General features: G+C 42.4%; 1 protein-coding gene across 1 annotated transcript in view; it reads right to left on the reverse strand.

Moving 5' to 3' along the window:
• The window catches only part of LRRC4C (leucine rich repeat containing 4C), a 166182-nt gene extending 150565 nt beyond the window's left edge, over nt 1-15617 (reverse strand). The window contains exon 1 of the mRNA XM_003781239.1: nt 13705-15617. The gene's annotated coding sequence lies outside the window, so the exon portion shown is untranslated. The remainder of the gene's footprint in view (nt 1-13704) is intronic.
• Nucleotides 15618-19882: the final 4265 nt, after the last annotated feature.

Below are 19882 nucleotides of genomic sequence, written 5' to 3' on the forward strand. Positions count from 1 at the left end.
CAAGCAGTCAGTGCTCTGACTAGACCTTAACAAACACGGTTGTATCCAAAGCCCACAATTACTTCCTTCACCCTTCGTATGAAGAAGCAGAAGTGTTTGTACCACATTGTCTGAATCACTATCCCTGGGCAGGCAGAGTGAAGAGACCAGGGGTAGACTGTGCCACTGCTGAGACCTCCGCAGTGATAACTTAGATTAAATTAGAGTTGGATAGAAGCATGCCCACGGCTGGTGCAGGCCACCCAGGAGTGTGCATGTGCAAGCCAGTTGAAAGGGCCTCCACCAGTGAACAGTTACTGACTTAGGAGGATTCTTTTGTGCTTGCTTGTGTTTCCTCATTTCCAGAAAAGCCTGGAAACTCCTTTTCAGAACAAAATCCTGTTCCCTAAGAGATGAGAATAAAGTAAAAAGAGCATGAATGCAAACAAAACTGCTTCACTCAAAAATTGATAGCGACAGATTTGCAGGAAGAACAAAACTCCAGCACCTGTACTCAACATAGTATTACAGAGAGGTACAAACCAGATTAACCCTCATAGCGCATTATACTGTTAAACACAGCAACTGCTCTTCTGTTTGTCACCAGACCCAGGTACCATGTTTCCCTGAAAATAAGACCTACCCAAAAAATAAGCCCTAGCAGGATTTCTATGCATTTGTTAAATATAAGCCCTACCCCATAATAAGACCTAGTGATGGGCATAGCTAGGCAGATACTGCTCCATGCCATGCATTTTGGCACAGAGTGGTGAAGACTGGAATACCTTTCATCTGCCACAGCTCCTTTCTCTGAGCCATTCACACTTGCATGGATGCATGTGTAATAACTGCGGTCGCAGGCATCCTATTGCACACGTGTGAACAACTAGGGGAAAGGAGTTCACGCATCACTAGCGCCAGCCCCACCAACAAGGTAGGCTCCCCCTGTCAGGTTCCAGAAGAAGATGACTTAACTGTATTTGAATAAATGTAGATTGTTGTATTATACTTAATAAAAATAAGACATCCCTGAAAATAAGCCCTAGTGTGTCTTCTTGAGAAAAAATAAATATAAGACAGTGTCTTATTTGGGGGGAAACATGGTAGGTAGGAATTTGTGGTTTCCTCTCTAGCACCTACCACCTGTCATCTCTCAAGAGCCCCCAAATTTCATTTGTGGATGCACCTGACCCTCAACTACATTCTCTTGAAGCCAGTGATGGTCTGTAAGTGAGTAAATGATGGAAGCCAATCTGCTCTGCTGAGATCTCAGGGTGCTCTGTGGGAACACTGAGACAAAACCCCATCTTCTTTTTTTGGTTGCTGGTGGAAGGAGTGCAAATCAGTGATGAAAATGGGGTGTTCAGGAGGCCTAAGCCAAGTACAGAGAAAATACAGCAGGAATTCCTGGGACACGGTAAACCCCTGGATCATATTATACCTGAACTCCATGTACTGTAAGACTTTTCAATTACAAGTATCGGTTTTCTTTTTCTTAACTTAGTTATATATTTTTTTAAATGTCCAATCTAAAGCATCATAACGTACACAGCTGCAAGAGATCCATCCCACACAAAAACTCCAAGCTGAGTGACTGAAAATCATCTCCCCAGAATGAATGCAAAAAAGCGTTTATGGATCTTATCAATTCTGCTTTCAAACTATAGAGCTATACGGAAAACATTAGGAATCTTACCATTTCAAACTCTGATGTTTTCCCTTTTTTATTCAACAATCTGCTCTTAATTACTTTTAACACCTTTCTTTCTGAAGGACGTGCCTAGTAATTATTTCACAATAATGTTGTAAGAAAATGTCTCTTACATCTTTCCAAATAATAGCTTGAGCATTTTTTATGTGCCAAGCAGTCTGCTAAAAGCTTTACATGCATTTTATTGCAATTACAATTCACCACCACCCTGTACTATAGTTGTTCTCAGGTTGAAAATAAGAAAGTTGAGGTTTTCTGAGTAAATTACCCTGAACTGCAAATCTGAGAAGTGACAGGTCTCCTATCAGTCTCACTCATACGTCTATGACTTTATATCAACCTTGTAGAACCATAGGACATTCGAAACGAGAGGACCACACTACCTGATACACAGTCATACTCAGCAGACAGCAATTATTAATCTTCCCAATACTGTGCCTTGGAAAATACAATTTCATTTTAAATCTTTACTATATGAATCTGAGAAAAAAGTTAAGAGCTCCATCAACTCTGACGTAGAAGAAGGCCCTGATGACTTACTTGGCCCTGAACTATACCCATCCTCTCCTCCAAGTGAGTATCCTGGCATATTTGCAGAGAAGCCTCCACACAGCTTCAATGCAGCCCAGGGAGAGAGAGAGGAGGTCTGGGTGTCAGCACCCACTGGCTGCCTCAAACCCATCACTGATGCTCAAAATTCTTTATATTTCCTCTCTATAAACACCTATAGGATATGCCGGGCCTCATCCCCGGCTGGACTGAAATGGCCAGAGGAGCCTTACAATGAACAGTAGACAGAGAGAGATGGGACTGGAGGCTTTGAGACAGACAGAGCCTCTGTCCCTTTTTGGCTGCAGTGAACAGCAGAAGGGTCGGACCTGAAGTGATGGCGCTGTGCCGGCCAAGCACTTGGGCGCATGCCGGGATGTGAAAGGCTCTAATGAGACCCATTTCACAATTCACCGGCCACGTGCATTAAGCAGGCAAAGATTTCTTCCTCACATCCCTGTAATATATCCTACGGCTCAGGTCGACACCAGGATTCCCCACCAGCCCACCAAACCTGATCTCACTCTGTCCTTTCATTCCTCTTTCTTGGCAGTGAACTTAGCTTAGAGGAGAGGCAGAAGTCTAGCTTTAAAGAGACAGGAGGCTTTTCCAAGTGCAGATCTCTCTCGGTCCACAGGAACCTTCCAGGGACCTGAAGTGCATGCTAATCCTTCCACTGGGGAAGAGATTGGGCTCCCTCATAGTAAAGCCATTGTTCTTTCTAATTGTCAGAGACGGCTGCTCCGCACTTGCCTGGAGCGATTCAATTAACATATCGCCACAACACCAACCTTTATAATATGTTCTGTGTCCTACCAACACGGGAGAGTCCCAACCCTGCTTCCATCCACAGCTTCAGTCTAATTAGGTCTTTAATACATAAACAGACTGGGAGGGGTGGGGGACAGAAACCTGGGCAGGAGTGAACCTCTGCCTGACTCGCTTTCCCCCTAAAATCAACCTCTTAGAGTGGCAATTATTATTATTTTTTGTGTGTGATTAATAGGCAATGATAGAGGAACTTGAGAACAAAAGAAAGGACGGGGAGGAGGGAAGGACGGGAAGGAGTTAGGGGGAGGCAAATAGAGAGGGATGCGGAGAGGAGAAGGAAATACTGCTTGCTGCTTTGGAGGATTGAAAAAAAAACATGTAACTTCTGCTAGAAACTATCACCATGGCAACGTTCAAACAATGCAGAGAAAGGCTTCATAGTTCCATTCTTGCCTTCCTGAACACCATTGGGTAGATGTTAACTCTGGTGGGGTGGCTTCTGACTTTCTGCCTTTTCAGTTAGCAAAAATCAGAGTCTCCTGGATGCCTCCCATAATGCCCTTGAATTCATTCCCCCACACACATGCTCTGGTCCCGATGAGGAGATTCTCCCTAGAGATCAGCTAACTGAGCTATCAGTATTCTCTCTTGCCCAGATTAGAACAGCTCAGCTGGGGTGAGAGCTCCCTCTCTCTCACTCTCACTTAAGTTTGCAAAAATCAGCACATTCCCCGATCTGGCTCAGATTCAACTGTAAACCATTCAAGAGAGGCACATTTTCTCATTTTTCAGCATCAGAACCCTACCCCGGAACTCCTCGTCTTCCTTATGAAAGTTTCCATCCTCATTATGCAGACCCTGGTTCAAAGAAAACATGTCTGTTGCCCTGAAAATGAGTTCCTTAGTACTGCAGTTCTCAGCTACACAAACAAACAACACACAAAACGATTAGCTGCATGGACAAGAGGAGGTCTAAGGCAGCGTCACAATCTACTTGTTCTAGGCAGGACCACGTCTACGATAACAGGTGATCTAAATAATCAGGGTGCTGTGTTAGTCATTGTAAGAAAAAGACCTCATCTTTCTAAACTCTGTGGACCCCCTCCCATCTCCTTCCATACCTACTTCAGCAACAGATAAACAATATAATAAGATGGTTACATTTCCTATTAGGACTTGGTAGAAAGTTGATGAGATAAAACAAAGGGGCCCCTCTCCCTCCAAATACTGTTGTTTTAGCAGTTTATAGTACGGCAAGAACAGGGGAGCAAAGTCATCAGTGGCTCTTCTAAATAAATCTTCCCTTCCCAACTCCTCACGCTCTATCGCAAGGGACCTGGGGGGTAGGGGGAAGGAATTAATTGCTTGTTAAGTTCTGGGACAAAAATTTATTGAAAGGATTAAAAGAAATAGCTGGATTTTAAAAGCACCAAGAAGTATGACAATAAATGCTTCATCATCTACTGTTACTATTATTAGGGAGTAATCACAGTAATCTCTAAACTAGAAAGAAATTATCAAAAGCTAGAAAGAGTCAAAAAGAGGGCTTAAAACCTCAAATATCACAATTTAACATATTCAAGATATATTCTTCAAAAATTGCAGAATAAAACTAAACCATGTAGCACTTACCTCCCTCTAACCCAGTGTTTTCTGCTGTCCCTCTGAAAGAAAGGAGGAAGTCCCTTCTGCACCCTGAAGTCCAACTAATACAGCCATGAATATTCACCGGGTCCCCACACAGCCAGGGATTCACATGCTGAGAAAAATGACTGTAGCTCATTCTTATTTTTTTTTAATGAAGGCTTTTAAGGATCTTTTTTATCTTTTTTTTTTTTGTAATTTTTACAGTTTTTGGCTGGGGCTGGGTTTGAACCCTCCATCCCTGGTATATGGGGCCAGTGCCCTATTCCTTGAGCGACAGGCGCTGCCCATTTTAAGGATCTTGTTTCAACTTTTCTTTGCATTAGTTTACATATGGATGTTATACGAATTCATAGTCTCTTTCTTGTAGTCTTTCATGAGCAGGACAGCACACTTCATGTGACTATGAAGCTTGTGGAATGCACAACTCTATGACCGCCTTGATTTTTGTGAACCATGATCTTTATGAACAACATCGGTGAGAACTGTGCAATACCAAACTTGCAACAAGCCTGTTAGCAGTTATAACTTGCAGCATATGATTTGCACTAAAATATATTTATGGAACTATTTTTTAAAAATGCGATCCTCAGGGATAGCCATGATCAATATTTTGAAAGGCCAGCTGGAAATCATAATGTACTCACACACTTGCATAAAGCAGTTAAAGCTCCTTTCCTTTTGGCTCAATTTATAACAAATCATAGTAACAAAGTTCATCTACTCCATTTCAAAAAGAAAAGTGGTGACTGGAAGGTGTATGTTTTGTATTGGTAAAAATGGAGAAATGAATTGCGATGTATTTATTAAGCAAAGTAGTTGTGGGATATGGGAGGGAAAACCACGGAAGTTTCACTTAGTGGTAAAGGTAGTGGGAAGCCAATGGCCTACGTCATAAACTAAACTGAAGGAACCTTGTCACCCTGAAGATGTTTCCATCTCCTCATTCATGGGATCTACCAAAATATATTGAAAATTTCTGTGTACTATACTAGTTAGATGTCCAAATTGACAAGATGAATAAAATGAGGTCCATATCGTAAAATAAGCCACAAGCTAGCACAACCCAACTAAGCAGATATGTTGAAACAAAGATCAGAGGTATCCCAGATATCTGAACAAAATGTTCATGTTCAAGGCACTGGAGACTCAGTAGGTCCAGAGGATATAGAGACAATTTTCCCAGAGAAGGTGACTCGGTCTCAGACTTGACATGTGAGTATTTCTAGGCAAATGGAGCAGCTCACACTAGGTTGGGGCTGAAACTACCCTGGCATATTTCCAGAGGAAAGAAACACTCGTATGGCAGGCCGGTGCGAGAGGGCACCAATAAGCCAACCAAACCATACTTCCAAGAGAAAAGCCTAGATTTTATTCTACAAATGTATTTCTAGAATATAGAGAAGAGGGTGTTCAGCCTTACATCATGGGATGATACTTCTAAAGGAAGCATAACTAATAGACTATACTGAAGAAAAGTTGGCATAGGCTCGGCGCCTATAGCTCAACCGGCTAAGGCGCCAGCCACGTACACCTAAGGTGGCGGGTTCAAATCCCCAGCTCGGACCTGCCAAAACAACAATGATGGCTGCAATCAAAAAATAGCTGGGCGTTGTGGCGGGCGCCTGTGGTCCCAGCTACTTGGGAGGCAGAGACAGGAGACTCGCTTGAGCCCAGGAGTTAGAGGTTGCTGTGAGCTGTGATGCCAGGGCACTCTACCCAGAGGGACAGCTTGAGGCTCTGTCTCAAAAAAAAAAAAAAAAGAAAAGTTGGCATTATCAGAAAAACTAGTTCGAGATATTTAGGAGACATGCTGTAACCTGGACTGAGGTAACAGCAGGACAGACAAAAGCTGAGTTTAAGACAGTGAGTCGATTAGATCTGATGACTGCTTTGCTAGAGGGGAGGTTAAAGAGACATTGCTATTAGTTGAAACTATAAATATATAGGTCCCTGAAGGGAAAGTACTCAGTTACGGTTGGTGTTTTAACTTTGCAAGGCCTGCAAAGCCAGGTAAGTGGCATCTTTCTGGCCATGAACATTTTTTTGGATGCAGCAGACTAAGATTTGAATTTCCTCTCACCAAACAAACCTGACTGACGTTTCTCAGCAATGCAGAGAGATTAGGAATAGAAGAGATTCAGTGAAGAAGCCCTCACCATTTAAGGAGCAGAACAGCAAAATGAGAGGAGAATGACATCAGACAAATAAAGGGAGTGACCAACGGGCAGTGCCCCAAAGCCTCAGAAGCATTTCAGGAAACCAGAGGCAGATAGTGACACCAAGTGCTACAGAGACATTTAACATGAAAAGAACTGCACCAGGTGTTGGCTGCCCACCATGAGGAATCCATCTGGTTTACAGGTCCGTGCACCTAAACCCCAAATGTATTATTAGAATTGAATTTCTCACATAATTGTGAATTCCTAGATTATCTTGTAACGTCTTGCAAAGGTCCATTGGATATGTGCAGTGAGTTAGGACAATTTTTCCTAAGTCTTTCTTGGAAGTTGTCGCTTGCTTTCTTAAAGTCACACTCGGATATTATTGAAAACCAACAAAAATATGCATGGGAGATGTGAACTAAGCTACTGAAGAGCCTTCATTGTAGGAACATTGTAGGAATTGTAGAAAGAAGGGAAACTGGAGACATCTCAATTCCAAGGAAAATACTCAGATTGACTACCTGGTTCTACGACAGCGAACTGCTATGGTGATATTTTCACCAGGTCAAGAAGTTTGAGTCTATTGACTTTCTGAAGTCAAGAGATATCTCCCTTCTTCTTCCAGCTTCACCACTTAGTTGCTATATAACCTAAGACAAATTGCTTAGTTTCTTTGCATTTCTGTTGGCTAAGTGAGGATTTAAGAGAAAAACACATGTTCTGTTCTCAGTACAGTGCCTGGTGCATATCAAATGCTTGATAACTGACAATTACTACTGTTATTATTACGTTACAGTAGTCCCCCCTTTTTCTCAGGAGATATGATTCCAGACCCTCAATGGATGCATAGAACTGCTGGTACATAAAACCAACTCTGACATGTGCCATGCATAGCATATTCTTATACAGACATGCCTATGATCAAGTTAAATTTCTGAATTGGGCATAGTAAGAGATTAACAATATTTAACAATAAAATGGAACAATCATAATAATATATTACAATAAAAACTATGTGAATGACATGCACCCATATTCATCTATTTTTTTCGATTGCACAGTTGACCACAGGTAACTGACATCACAAGAAGCAAAACCACAGGTAATGGGAGACTACTGTATACCTGTAACCCCCACACGTGTTAAATGCCTCCATAAGCAGAGAAGGCTGGCACACGGCCGTTCCAAAGTTTAAATAAGAGTATATTAATCTTCCAGAAGTTTTTCAGCATTTTCAGACTTCATTATGAATTTAATCAACATCAGAAAACATTATTAAAATTAATCTTTTACCAACTTTGATAGTAAAACGGAGGAAAAAAATTTCATTTCCATACTCCATTAATGGAAAGGAAGATATCCACGGCCTATTAAAATATGTTCACCTTCTTATAGAAAGTAACCACAGATTAAAAGAAAGAGAAAATCAGCTAGCAGTTATTGAATACCAATCATTTCCCAAATACTTGAACAACTTAATGATCCCAGAATAACCACACACACACAAAAACATCTACACTTTTAAAATTAAGGAAACTGAGGCTTACTTAGCAAAGTTAATCAGCCAATTTTGGATCCCCCCAGCTGAAAGGTAGTGAAACAGGTTGTCATCTATTCCAAATCTGTATTTCTCCTCCAACCCTCTGGGCCCATCTATCCTTCACCTTGTTACCCACACATCTGTTGCTTTAGTACTGATTCCAACTTTCTCATAGAATACTGTGGGGTTATTCTCCACATTTTAATAACTAGTGTCTGAGATCTGGGATTATATATTCTTAATTCCCAGGAATCCAGAATTCCTAGATAATTAGGAACTCAGAAACCTAAAATCTAAGTGTTTAAAGCAATCTTCATTTTTACGTTTATTTGACAGAGGAGATTTGAAGACCCAGAGAGGTAAGATGACTTGTAAAAAATGTCACATTTCATTCATGACAGCGCCAAGAATAAGAAAGACATACTGCATCATCTAATTTTCATACCTCAGATTTTCCAACAGAAGAAAACCCTTCACTGTTGCTCTGTGTGTGTGTGTGTGTGTGTGTGTGTGTGCGCGCGCACAGTAGGCTCACTGGTGTTTCTCATCAAGCTTCTGTAGATTCCTGCAAGCCAAGCTTCTTGTATGTGCCTGTATGTGTGTGTGTGCACACAGGTTTTTGTATGCACTGGAGTCCTTCAGAGGGGTTGTTTCTTAGACTAAGTTTGGTTGTAAGGAATAACTATTGCATGCATACTATTTGTCAGACAGTCTTTTAAGGTTCTAAGGACACTCCAGAAAACAGAATAAAGTCCTTCCTCTCAGAGAATGTGACAAGCATATTATCTCAGCCACAAGACCTGCCTAACCAAATTTCAACTGTCAAAATTCGATTTCTCCAGAAAAATTATTTTGAAGAAATGAAAGACGCAAAGATTCTTGATCCCCTGAAGGAGTCTTCTAAGACATCATTTACAAATCATTAATTTTTTATGCCTGTCCTATGAAGTACTGTAAGCAAAGTTTCCACGGATGCAAAAGTATACTTTCTGCAATTCACAAAGTATGATCTTCACTGGAATAATGGCATTCATCAAAGCACTTCTAAGTGTGTTTTAAAACTGTAGGGTCTTGCCCCAAAGTAGATAGTAGTCCTATCTACTTCTGTGATACTCCAACCCTAATCCTGCTCATGGGTGTCCCTTTTTCATTCATGCCAATATGAACTTAGATTAACATCTTCCTGCCAATGGGGACCCTATCTCTCTCTTGCAAACTGTGCGTTACCTAAACGAAAATGATCAATGTAAATGTGCATTTATTGAATGCTTGCTGTGCATGACAAATGCAATCTGATTTTGTCCTCCTGGCAGTCAGTTCCATGAAGTTGCTATTACCTCTTTTTGACAGGGAAGGAAACAGACTCCGAGAGCTTAAATGGTGCATGGAACACAAATGACCTAGTGGAAAGCTGAGTATCTGAATTTCCTTATGATGTGGGAGTTTTACCTGATTTCTTAGATAACTTTCGAGAGCAGGCGAAACAGTCAAATTTATCTGGGTATGTCCTTTGATAATTTCCATCTCTTCTCAAGACCAGTCAAAATGGTTAACTCTAAAATGCTTTTCCAAGACCGATACAGATTTCGAGTTGTTTTCACTGAAAAGAAACAGTATAAAAATCCAGTGTACATCTACCTCCCAAGCCTGACTGTACTATTATCATCCACAGAGATGACAACAAGAATATTTACAACAAGACTCCTTTTTCCTTAAAGGGAAAGCAGGTCCCTGGAAGCATATTGAGGAAATGCATAAAGGACAGGGCTGCAAGTGTAGAGAATAAAATTATGAGCAAGAACCATGACTGGATGCCTTGGAAAACCACTGGTAAGTTGGTGTTGGGAGCTCTGCACATGGAGACTGTGACGTGTGTGTCTGCATTAAATCTTCCTGATCCCGTTCACTCTTTTGGGTCTGCAGCTTATCACCAATAAAGATAGGGCTTAACTAATGAAGGGTGCCTTTTGACTAGGAAGACTGTGTGTGCAAATTGTGGTCTTTGGGGCCTTAAGATCAGTAGTGAAATTTTACACCATCTAATTTCGATTATATAACTCCACAGACATTTGCTCTATTTCGTGCATTCCAGGTCCAGACTATGTATTAATAATGTGTAGCTTAAATGATACATTTAAAATACAAGGGGTATCTTATGCAACTTCTAGACCCAAAGCACACACATTAATAGCATTATTTCCCCCTAAAATTGCAATAATTGTTATTTTTGCTGAGATTCATTTCTTCTATATGTTTAGAACAAAAGCATGATTTATAGTTTCTCATCCAAGAAAACATTTTATATCTCAAATACTATTCTGAGCCAATCTGTCTGGATAGAATCCCAAAAGAGGAAGCTAGCGACTCCTGTAAGGTACATAATCCCTAGGTTTTAAGTACAGCCACTGGAACTGCCAAAGAGTCTGGCCAGACTGTTATTCGTTGTCAGGAAGTTAATTCAAACTAATCCAAGAATAACCATAACAAACAACCATCCTCAGAGGGTCCATTATGCCTGAAGCTTTGAATAACATTACTTATCATTCACAGAGCAATTCAAGAAATTAGAGATTACCATTCCCATCCCCAAGATGAGACAATGGAGAGCCAAAAAAATTAAAAGTACTGCTCACAGGGCACAGCTATTACATTAAGGAGGAAGACATTTGAAAAGGGAACTTTAAAACGTATAGAACCCAACAGCTTTCTGGGCAAGTGGTGCTCAGCAGGTCTACAACTACCTCCTCTCATCGAGGGGGGGCTAACTTCAGCCCTGAAATTAACTGATAAGTTTCTAGCTCCATCACTGCCATGATTCTGTCATCAGTTCATGAACAACTTCACCAAGACGCAGGGCCAACTCTGCCTGCAAAACCCCAAGCTGGGTCATGAGTTTCAAACTGCAGAGCTGGTGAAATGATTCACCAGGATAAGAAATGATGACATCTTTCAATGCCCCATCATCTCCAGATTTAAGTGGAGGTGGGTGGAAGGACACATTTCAGCCCACGATTCTAAAGCAAGTCTCTCTCTCTGTCTCTCTCTTTTCTTCCCTTCCTCCCTCTCAAGAAAGTTTGCATTTGTGTATAAATAAGTGTGGAAGTTATAGGGAGGGGGTGACGCTGTCACAAGAGACACGTACTTCAAGGTCTAATCACAGGAGCACTGAAGACATTGGGATGTCAAAAAGTACATAAAGAAAAAGAAAAACAAGAACAAAAATAATATCCACCAATGGGCAAACCCAACCTAACTGGAAAGCTAGGTTTCCAAAGGGAAGCCCACAGCTGAGCTATGAAGTAAAAGGCATCATTGCACATTTTTCCCCTTCTTACTTTTTTGTTGGTTGTGCTAAGAAGTTCCCTGCCTTACTTTTTTGTTAGTTGTGCTAAGTTCCTGAACAGGAACTAAATATGCCCTTCGTTGACCACAAATGGTAACTAAACTATGATCACGTAAAACAAAACACATAAGCAAACACACTAAGACACACACCAAAAAACACCAAAGAGAATTATGATAAGGCATGCAGAAGTCTGCTGGGAGCTCTAGGGGAGCAAAAACATCCTGCACCATTATTTTCATAGACTGCCAAATTTATTGGCTGATTTGTGTCCCAATAGGAAACATGTGCCCAGAAAAAACTGAGTGAAGTGCTCAGCTGTAGGCTAGTTTAGTTGAGGAATAATGAAAAAGATAAGAATAGATGATGTGGGTGAAAAGAACAGACTCAGATGCTTTTAGCTGGGTGTTTCTGGTTTCTATTATCAACTCTGGGATATAAATCTAACTCCATGGAGCATTAACGACTCTCTGGGGATCACCACTCACGGGATTAAACGTGGCCGACACTAAGAAGGAACCCAGGGGTCTAGTGCCTTTCATCTCCTTGGGATATGCCAGAGGGTGGATTTTTAAAAAATAGTATTAAAGCCAGGGGTAATCTGAACTATGCCATAGAAAGGAAGAAAGGAGAGAAGGGAGCAAGGGAGGGAGCAAGTTTTCAACCCTTGAGGGCTAAACTGGCAGAAGTTTATTTCAAGCCCTTGGGAACCAATGTATCTTCCTCTCACTCTTCCTGAGAAACATGGCAGCTGAGGGACAGAAGTAGCCATGCACGGCTATGTATGGCTGATATCTGTCCAGTTCGGATCCCAAACTGACGCGTGCCTGCTGTTTGGGGGCCTGTGTGAATCACCTGTCTCATTCTGTCTGGCTGTTAATCAAGGAGTTAGAGCTGCTGCAGGCCTCGGTGTCTTGGGTGATCGGCATGAGATTTCTGAGGAGTGTGCTGGCTCTAAAGTTGTGTGAGTCTATGATTCTGACAGAAGGCCCCAGAGAGAAGTAGGGAAGGGTGAAGGGGGAGAGTTGTGCTCAGAAGCCGGGCCTCAGGACTCTGTGGAGGAGGAGGAGGGGATCCCACAGGCCCTCGGGCTCTCTAAGCATCTCCCACCTTCTCCTTCACTTTCTATCCTGGCCTCTTTTTCATAAGACAAAGGAGGCATGTGAGAAGCTTTGGTGCTTAACACAAAAACCTTCCTTTCCACTTCTTTTTCTAAGTTACCACAGGGCACGAGATTTCTGCTTTTTCCTCCAGAGCTGTGTCCTGGTTGTGTTAGGAAGGTTTCTGGCAAAACCTACGTCAACTCTCAAGGCCCTTTACCATCTCTGCACAGCTTCTCTGTGATCCAGAGAGGTCCTTCCTTAGGAGGGGGTGGGATTGAAGAGAAGTCAGTCCCCCCTGTTTGTTTCTTAGCCCGGGTGAGAACTTGGGTCATCTGAAGACCACCTTGGGGCATGTGTACGTATGCAACAGAGACGGTGAGAAGTGCAGCCCCCTCTCTCCACCAGCTTCCTCCCCCAGCCACCCAGCCACCAGCCAGGAGCCACCCTTGGCAGGCTTGGTTTATTATCATATTTTTGTGTTAATACGTTCTGTCGCTCTGCAATGTCATGTTGAATAATGAAATTTAAATTGAGTCCCTTCGATTTCCAATAGCCAAACATTTGTGCATCTAATTCCAGGGCTGCCATACAACTTAAATGCATCTACACTGTCAATCACCCAGCACCATCATCCCGGACTGCAGCAGCTTTCTCGGGGACATTTTTTTCCCCTGGTGAACGTTTGCAAAAGACGTTGTTTGCCTGGGATGCAGACAGCCTGCCTCCACAGAGCAAACCAGTTTATCAGCTGAGCACAGCCTGTTGGAGCAAACGCATGGGCCGCCCTCTCCCTTATTTTCTGGGCCCTTCGTAACCGGGTCTTTAGGATAAAGAGACCAAGAACACCAAAGGAATGGACATTTCCTTTACCAATAAGTAAGAAAATAAGGATCACTCACTGTATTTCAGACTGATCACAGCAACATCCAGACGGAAATCCAGGGGGTTAAGAACAAGAGAAAACGCATGATCTTGACACCAAAAAAAAAAAAAAAAAAAAAAAAAAAAGGTTGATGAAGAAAAATCCAACTGCAATTATCCTTCAATTTTAGTCACCACAGGCACGAATCCAACTGTGCCCTGTCGCTTTTGCTCCCCCAGTCGGCGCTTCATTCTGCCGCGGTCAACTTTTCTTCTCTGAAATTTCTTTGCAGATGTTTTATTAATTTCCTCTCCTCTTGTGGGAAATTCAAACAGAAAACATCACCGAATCAGGTCTTTACTTTCCTAAAAAAGCCCCAAACTTTTCATTCCAAAAATATCTCCTCGGCTTACTTTCTCCTTTACAGAGAATAAACGGACGTACTTTTCCTCTGTGGATCCTCGGCTCTCCATTTCCAACCATCCTTTTGGGGGGGGGAGGGGGGCAGCTGTTGGAATATTATTTATTTATGTCAGAACACACCAAATCCCCGCGGGTCTCGCACTGGTTTATTTCATTTTTCAAATGTTCCCCGTGTGCACATCTACACGTTTGTGTTCAGATCCAGGTCTCGCAAGAAAAAGCTTCGTTCCTCCCTGTCTCAAGCACCGTCTATCCGCTGCATTCCGCTCCGGGAGAGAGCTGCGTCCCGCATCCTTCATTTTTGCCAGGCACCCAGCAGCCTCTGCCACCAAAAAAGTCTCCTTTTTCCACGGTGGTCAATTCCTCTCCCCAGCCTCCCCTTCGAAGAATTTGGGGATCAACTCCCCCCGCTCGCCACCCTTCCGGCCGGCCCCTTCGCCAAAGAAGATCTGATTAGATTTCTCATCACAACCCAGTGCGCAATTGGATTTTTGATTTCAGCCACCCGGCCAGCCACCTTCCCCTCTCCCCTCTAAACTCGCGTTATATCCTCTCTCCTTCCCTCCGCCGCCTCTGCAATTTCATAATCTCAAGTTAAATGGAGTGCGGGGGGCCGGGGCGGGGGCGGGGGCGGAGGTAGTCGAGGCAAATTTCAAGGCTCCGTCAGCTGTCAAGAAGAAACCCATTCCTCCCCACCCCGATACTTTTCTTTCTTTCTTTCTTTCTTTTTTTTTTTTTTAAGGCTTGGGGTAGCGTTCGCTGCCTCTGCCCCCGCCCCCAGCCCGGCACCCGATCTGGATCCTCCAGGTGTTCCCGGACTCGGAGATCAGGGCCGGGATGTCTGGGGAGACGCGCGGTGCGGTCCCTCGCCGGTGGCCCCCGCCGGCCCCCGGGTCCCCTTCTCCATTAGCGGGCAGCAGATCCGGGGACACCGCGGCGACGGAAGTTCAGACTGGGCTTTTATTTCACATGGAGAAGACAAGTGATGGGACTGACCGGGGTAGTAGGCAAATTAAGAAAAAAAAAAAAGCAGAAGGAAAAAATAAAATTATAATAATAAAAAAAGAACGAAAGGGGTTAAAACAAAATCCCTAATCGCTGGCTCTTCTCATTCTTCTCCAACGGAACCGCAGCTCTGATCTCATTCCCAGCTGCGTTGGGCACATTTCGGAGCCACAAGTTGGTGGGTCTTGGCGCAGAGCTCCGCGACGCCGGCCCGTCCTCGGCCCCGAGACGCGTCCTCGGAGCGCAGCTGCCGCGCCGCCCTTAGCGCCATCTCCCCGGCTCGCGGCTGCCCGCGCGGCAGAAGCCCCAGTCCCCTTCCATCCGCACTTGGGCTGGAACTCTTCCTCCCACTCCTTCGCTTTCCCCTCCTTTCCCCCCAATTAATAAATGCGCTCCCTGCGCGGTCGGCAGCTACTCCCAGTCTAGGCTTTCTCTCGACCAATGCCACGTCCTGACGTTTAGGGTCCTAGCTTCCAAAAGCTCCTCTCGGACTGCAGTCCCCTTCGCTCCCCTGGCCCTCTTGCCTTCCTCTTTTCCTCTCCCTTTCTCTGCTTGTGATCAGTAAAATACAATTACCCAATTACCTCCCATCATCTTAGCACTGATTGGTCAATTGCATTAACACTTGAAGTCAGGGACGAGGGGATTGGAGCCTCTGAGGCGTGGCGCTGCTGCCACCTAGAGGGCAGAATCGGAACGGCTGCGCGTCAGAGCAGCCCCCACGCTAGGAGGTTAGTAATGGGCGAAGAAATGCGGGCTGTGTGGGAGTTGTTGTCAGTTTTTTTTCCGAAAAGCCTGCCTGTTTTCATCCAGAAATTGAGGAGTTCTGAGCTACTTTAGGGGAGATACTGAAATCAAATCACCACTAGGATTTAAAATTATCACCACACACACAAAGCTGTTGCTTTCAAATTGCAAGGGTGAGAGCCTATTCCCTGGCCAAGCGAGCAGGCTGGTCCCAAGTGGGGATTAACAGGATACTATTACTTAGCAAAGGCTCACCAGAAACAATCAGGGTGCTCAAAAGCTACTGGGGAGGGAGCCTGTAGTTGAGCAGCGTAATCTCACCGAGGAAGCAAGTGGACAGGCGAGATAGTAGCCTTCAGCCTTTGCAGCGTTGCAGTAAATTGGCCTGTTCAGTTTGTACAAGACATTCGGGACAGCGTGACAACTCAATTCCAGAACCCTCTGCTTCAGGATGTGCGCTTTTCCATCAACTCATGTGAGGAAAACGGTTGACACGTTTCAACGTCACTAGGTCCTCTTCAAAAGAGGGGCCAGACCCACAAAACAATGCTATCAATACTGTCTTTCTATTGCTTTCTTTCTCTATGATTATCATAAGGCCTCTTCTGTAAACTGTAGAGATTCGTTCTAGGTCATTTAGGTCCGTGACCTTGCAGTACGAAATGGATACAATTAGGAATGATAATTCAAAACATAACACTTTGGGGGGGCAAGGAAGAGTGTAAATGTCTGTGGTAAGTGTGCCGTAAGTCATGATCTTTGGCTGATTTTATTTTATTTTATTTTATCTATTTATTTTAGAGACAGAGTCTCACATTGTTGCACTTGGTGTAGTGCCCTGGCATCACAGCTCACAGCAACCTCCAACTCCTGGGCCTAGCGATTCTCCTGCCTCAGCCCCCTGAGTAGCTGGGACCACAGGCGCCCACCACAACACCTTGCTATTTTTTTGTTGCAGTTTGGCCGGGCCGGGCTCCAACCCGCCACCCTCAGTGTTTGGGGCTGGCGGCCTACTCACCGAGCCACAGGTGACACCAGCTGATTTTATTTTTGAGAAATCAAAGTATATTATTGGCATAAAAGCGGTTTTAAGTAAAGTAAGGGATAACGCAAAGCTTCATCAGACAAAAAGAAGAAAAGTTTTACGAAGGGAACATTAGGGGCTTATCTAAGTTTACACTAAATGTTGGGTTTTTTTCCTTCCCAGTTTCCTTTATAGAACATGGATATTTCCTTGCTTAGAGTTAAACAAAATTACATATATAAATTTTGGGGGGTGCTAAGAATTTGCTGTAATATGGAACTCAGATGTCAGCACTTTCAAGCAGAAAGACCTTTCCTAACATATGAATTGCGATGCATTGTAATTTCTCCATCTTTTTGGAGGACTTTGATGTTATGAATTATATCAAAATGTGAATTTGTCGAGAGTTAATAGCATTGTTTTTATTTTTAAAGGAATGTTGTATTGATTGTTTCAAAACACTAGTGGGCAGTTGACTATAACTTTGAGTTCTGAAGCTCTTACATTCATATGACAATTATAGTTTATCCACTAATAAACCTTTAAACAGTACACCCATGAGCTGCTCTTGGAACCTTCAGAGGAGTCTGTATTGTGGTTCTGAAGTAAGCCAAAAGCCATTTGAAGTGAAAATTTTCCTTTTAGGGGCTTTGACAGCAAGGGAAAGGCTTTTTTGATTTGTTTTTCAAAGCTGATTATTAGCTATTTACCAGACATCTTGAATGCCTTTCAGAATGAATCTATTGATCTATTAAGCAAAGAATAAGGGAAGAATAAGTGCTATTTAGCCAAAAGGAAAAAAGGACAGGTTTGCCATTCTTGTCTACCGTTTTCCCAGAAAATAAGACCTACTCCCAAAATAAGCCCTAGCAGGATTTCTATGCATTTGCTAAATGTAAGCCCTACTCCAATAATAACAACTAGTGATGGGTGTGGCTATGCAGCAGAGACAGTGGAGAGGAAGACATCCCCTGAAAATAAGCCCTGGTGTGTCTTCTTGAGAAAAAATAAATATAAGACAGTGTCTTATTTTGGGGGAAACATGGTACCTTCCCTTTCAACAGCTACAGTATCTTTGCCCACATCTGCTAGACATTCATAGTATGTGACCTTGAATTAGTCATTCCACTTTCATTTTCAGATTCACATTCAACCAGTAATTATTGACCATTTGCAATGTGGCCTTTTGTTATACTTCCTTAGTATAAGGAATACGATAATACCCATTACCTTATATAATACTTAAAACAACCTCCTGAGAGATTTTGAAGATGGGGCAAATGAAACTTAAAATCCTTGGTCAATGACATAGCCAAACTTCGAACCCAGATCTATTCAATTTCATTTCTGCTGGTTTTGCTGTAACATCCTGGCTCTGGTAACATGGGGAACACCTCCATGAATGTACAGGCCATCATTACTGGCCCTGAATTCCAGAGGTGAAATTGCGACTCTTTGATGGGATGGCGTTGCCACATCTCTCACTGAAGGACCTTACTTAAAGAGAATTGAAATACGTAGCAAACAAGCTGTCACAAAAATATACATACAAACTAAATTGTTGTTAATAACAACATAATTATTGAGGAGAGGTGTCTGGCTAATGTCAATAGTGACAGAAAATATGCTCAAGTAAAATTTTTCACAAATGCTCTTTTAAAGGAAGTGATGTTACATCATCACACTCCCTTTTAGCCTACCTTGTTACCCCAACTAGTTGTCAAAAACAGAATGTTACTGAAATTCGATGACTTGTGACAATGTGGGGGCACAGTGCTAACATCCAGCCTTGTCTTAGGGACGGACAGAGTTCTGTGTTTGTTCTCTGATTTACAGACATTTTGGATGGTGAAACAAAACCATCCTGTCATTTCACTGTGTGTTGATGACTCTAGATCGTGGAATCTTTAGCAAACAGCAGGGGACAGCATCTTGTAATCAGAAACACAAAATACCAAGTAGGGTGAACTCAGTAACTTTGCTTAAAGATAAAGAAAATGTGAATGTCTATTGTGTTTATTAATTGGATTTAACCGGCTTTAGGCTACTCCACTGAAGCACAATACATACTTACAGCCTGAGTCTTTTATTCTGTATTATAAATCCTGGGAATAGATGTTTCTTTTTCACTTTCCTTACTATTAAACAGGGACCAGAATATTCTCTGAGATAAAATTGTATCAAGCTTGCCTCCATAGTCACACATAATGACATGTAAATTAACTTCATTAAACCATCTTCTATTTTGAAAATTACTTTGATGTTAAAATATCATATGTAATGGGAGTTTAGTGCATTAGTTATGCTAGACAGTATTACATAGATGCTGCCTTTCAGAACTGGAATACATCCTAACAATCATCTACAAAGTATTCCTTCTTCCTTGAAATATAGATGAGGATCCCAAAGTCCCGATAGATTTGCACATTTCCTCATTTTTTTAAAGTACCTTCCCTATGATGGCTAAACCTCTACTCAGCCCTCACCTCATACAGTCTTACTTTCCGGTGTTCTCATAGGCTTAAAAATGTGTATTAAAAACTAGCATTTAATTAGAGATTATAAGTGCCAAGCAGAGTTCTAAGGCTGTAACACATTTCAGCTTCTGCAATCCTTCCAATACTCTTATGAAGTAGGTATGATTAAAATTGCATTTTACAGATAATGAAATTAGAGTTGAAGTTAAAGAAGAGCACCCAGCTAAGAAGTGAGAGAGGCAAGATTTTAACTCAGGTTATTTCACTTCAGGGATTGTACTCCAAGCAAATATTTCCTGTTATAATTTACTGTGCTGGGTGGAAGTGATTGGCTCCCGTCTCGAGTCCCCCTATACCATGACTGATTTCACAAGAGTGCTGTTGTATTTCCAATGCTTTGTACATTGTTGAGTGAATAAATATCTAAGATCATGACATTAGGAAATGGAAATTGTTTTTTATGTTACTTTATATGTTTTTAATTGTTTCCTATGTTACTTTATATGTTTTTTTACTGTAGTATAAAAAAAATCCTACAA

Source organism: Otolemur garnettii, unplaced genomic scaffold, assembly GCF_000181295.1.
Source record: "Otolemur garnettii isolate 467f Iridium unplaced genomic scaffold, OtoGar3 scaffold00001, whole genome shotgun sequence".
In the NCBI taxonomy this organism is placed as follows: domain Eukaryota; kingdom Metazoa; phylum Chordata; class Mammalia; order Primates; family Galagidae; genus Otolemur; species Otolemur garnettii.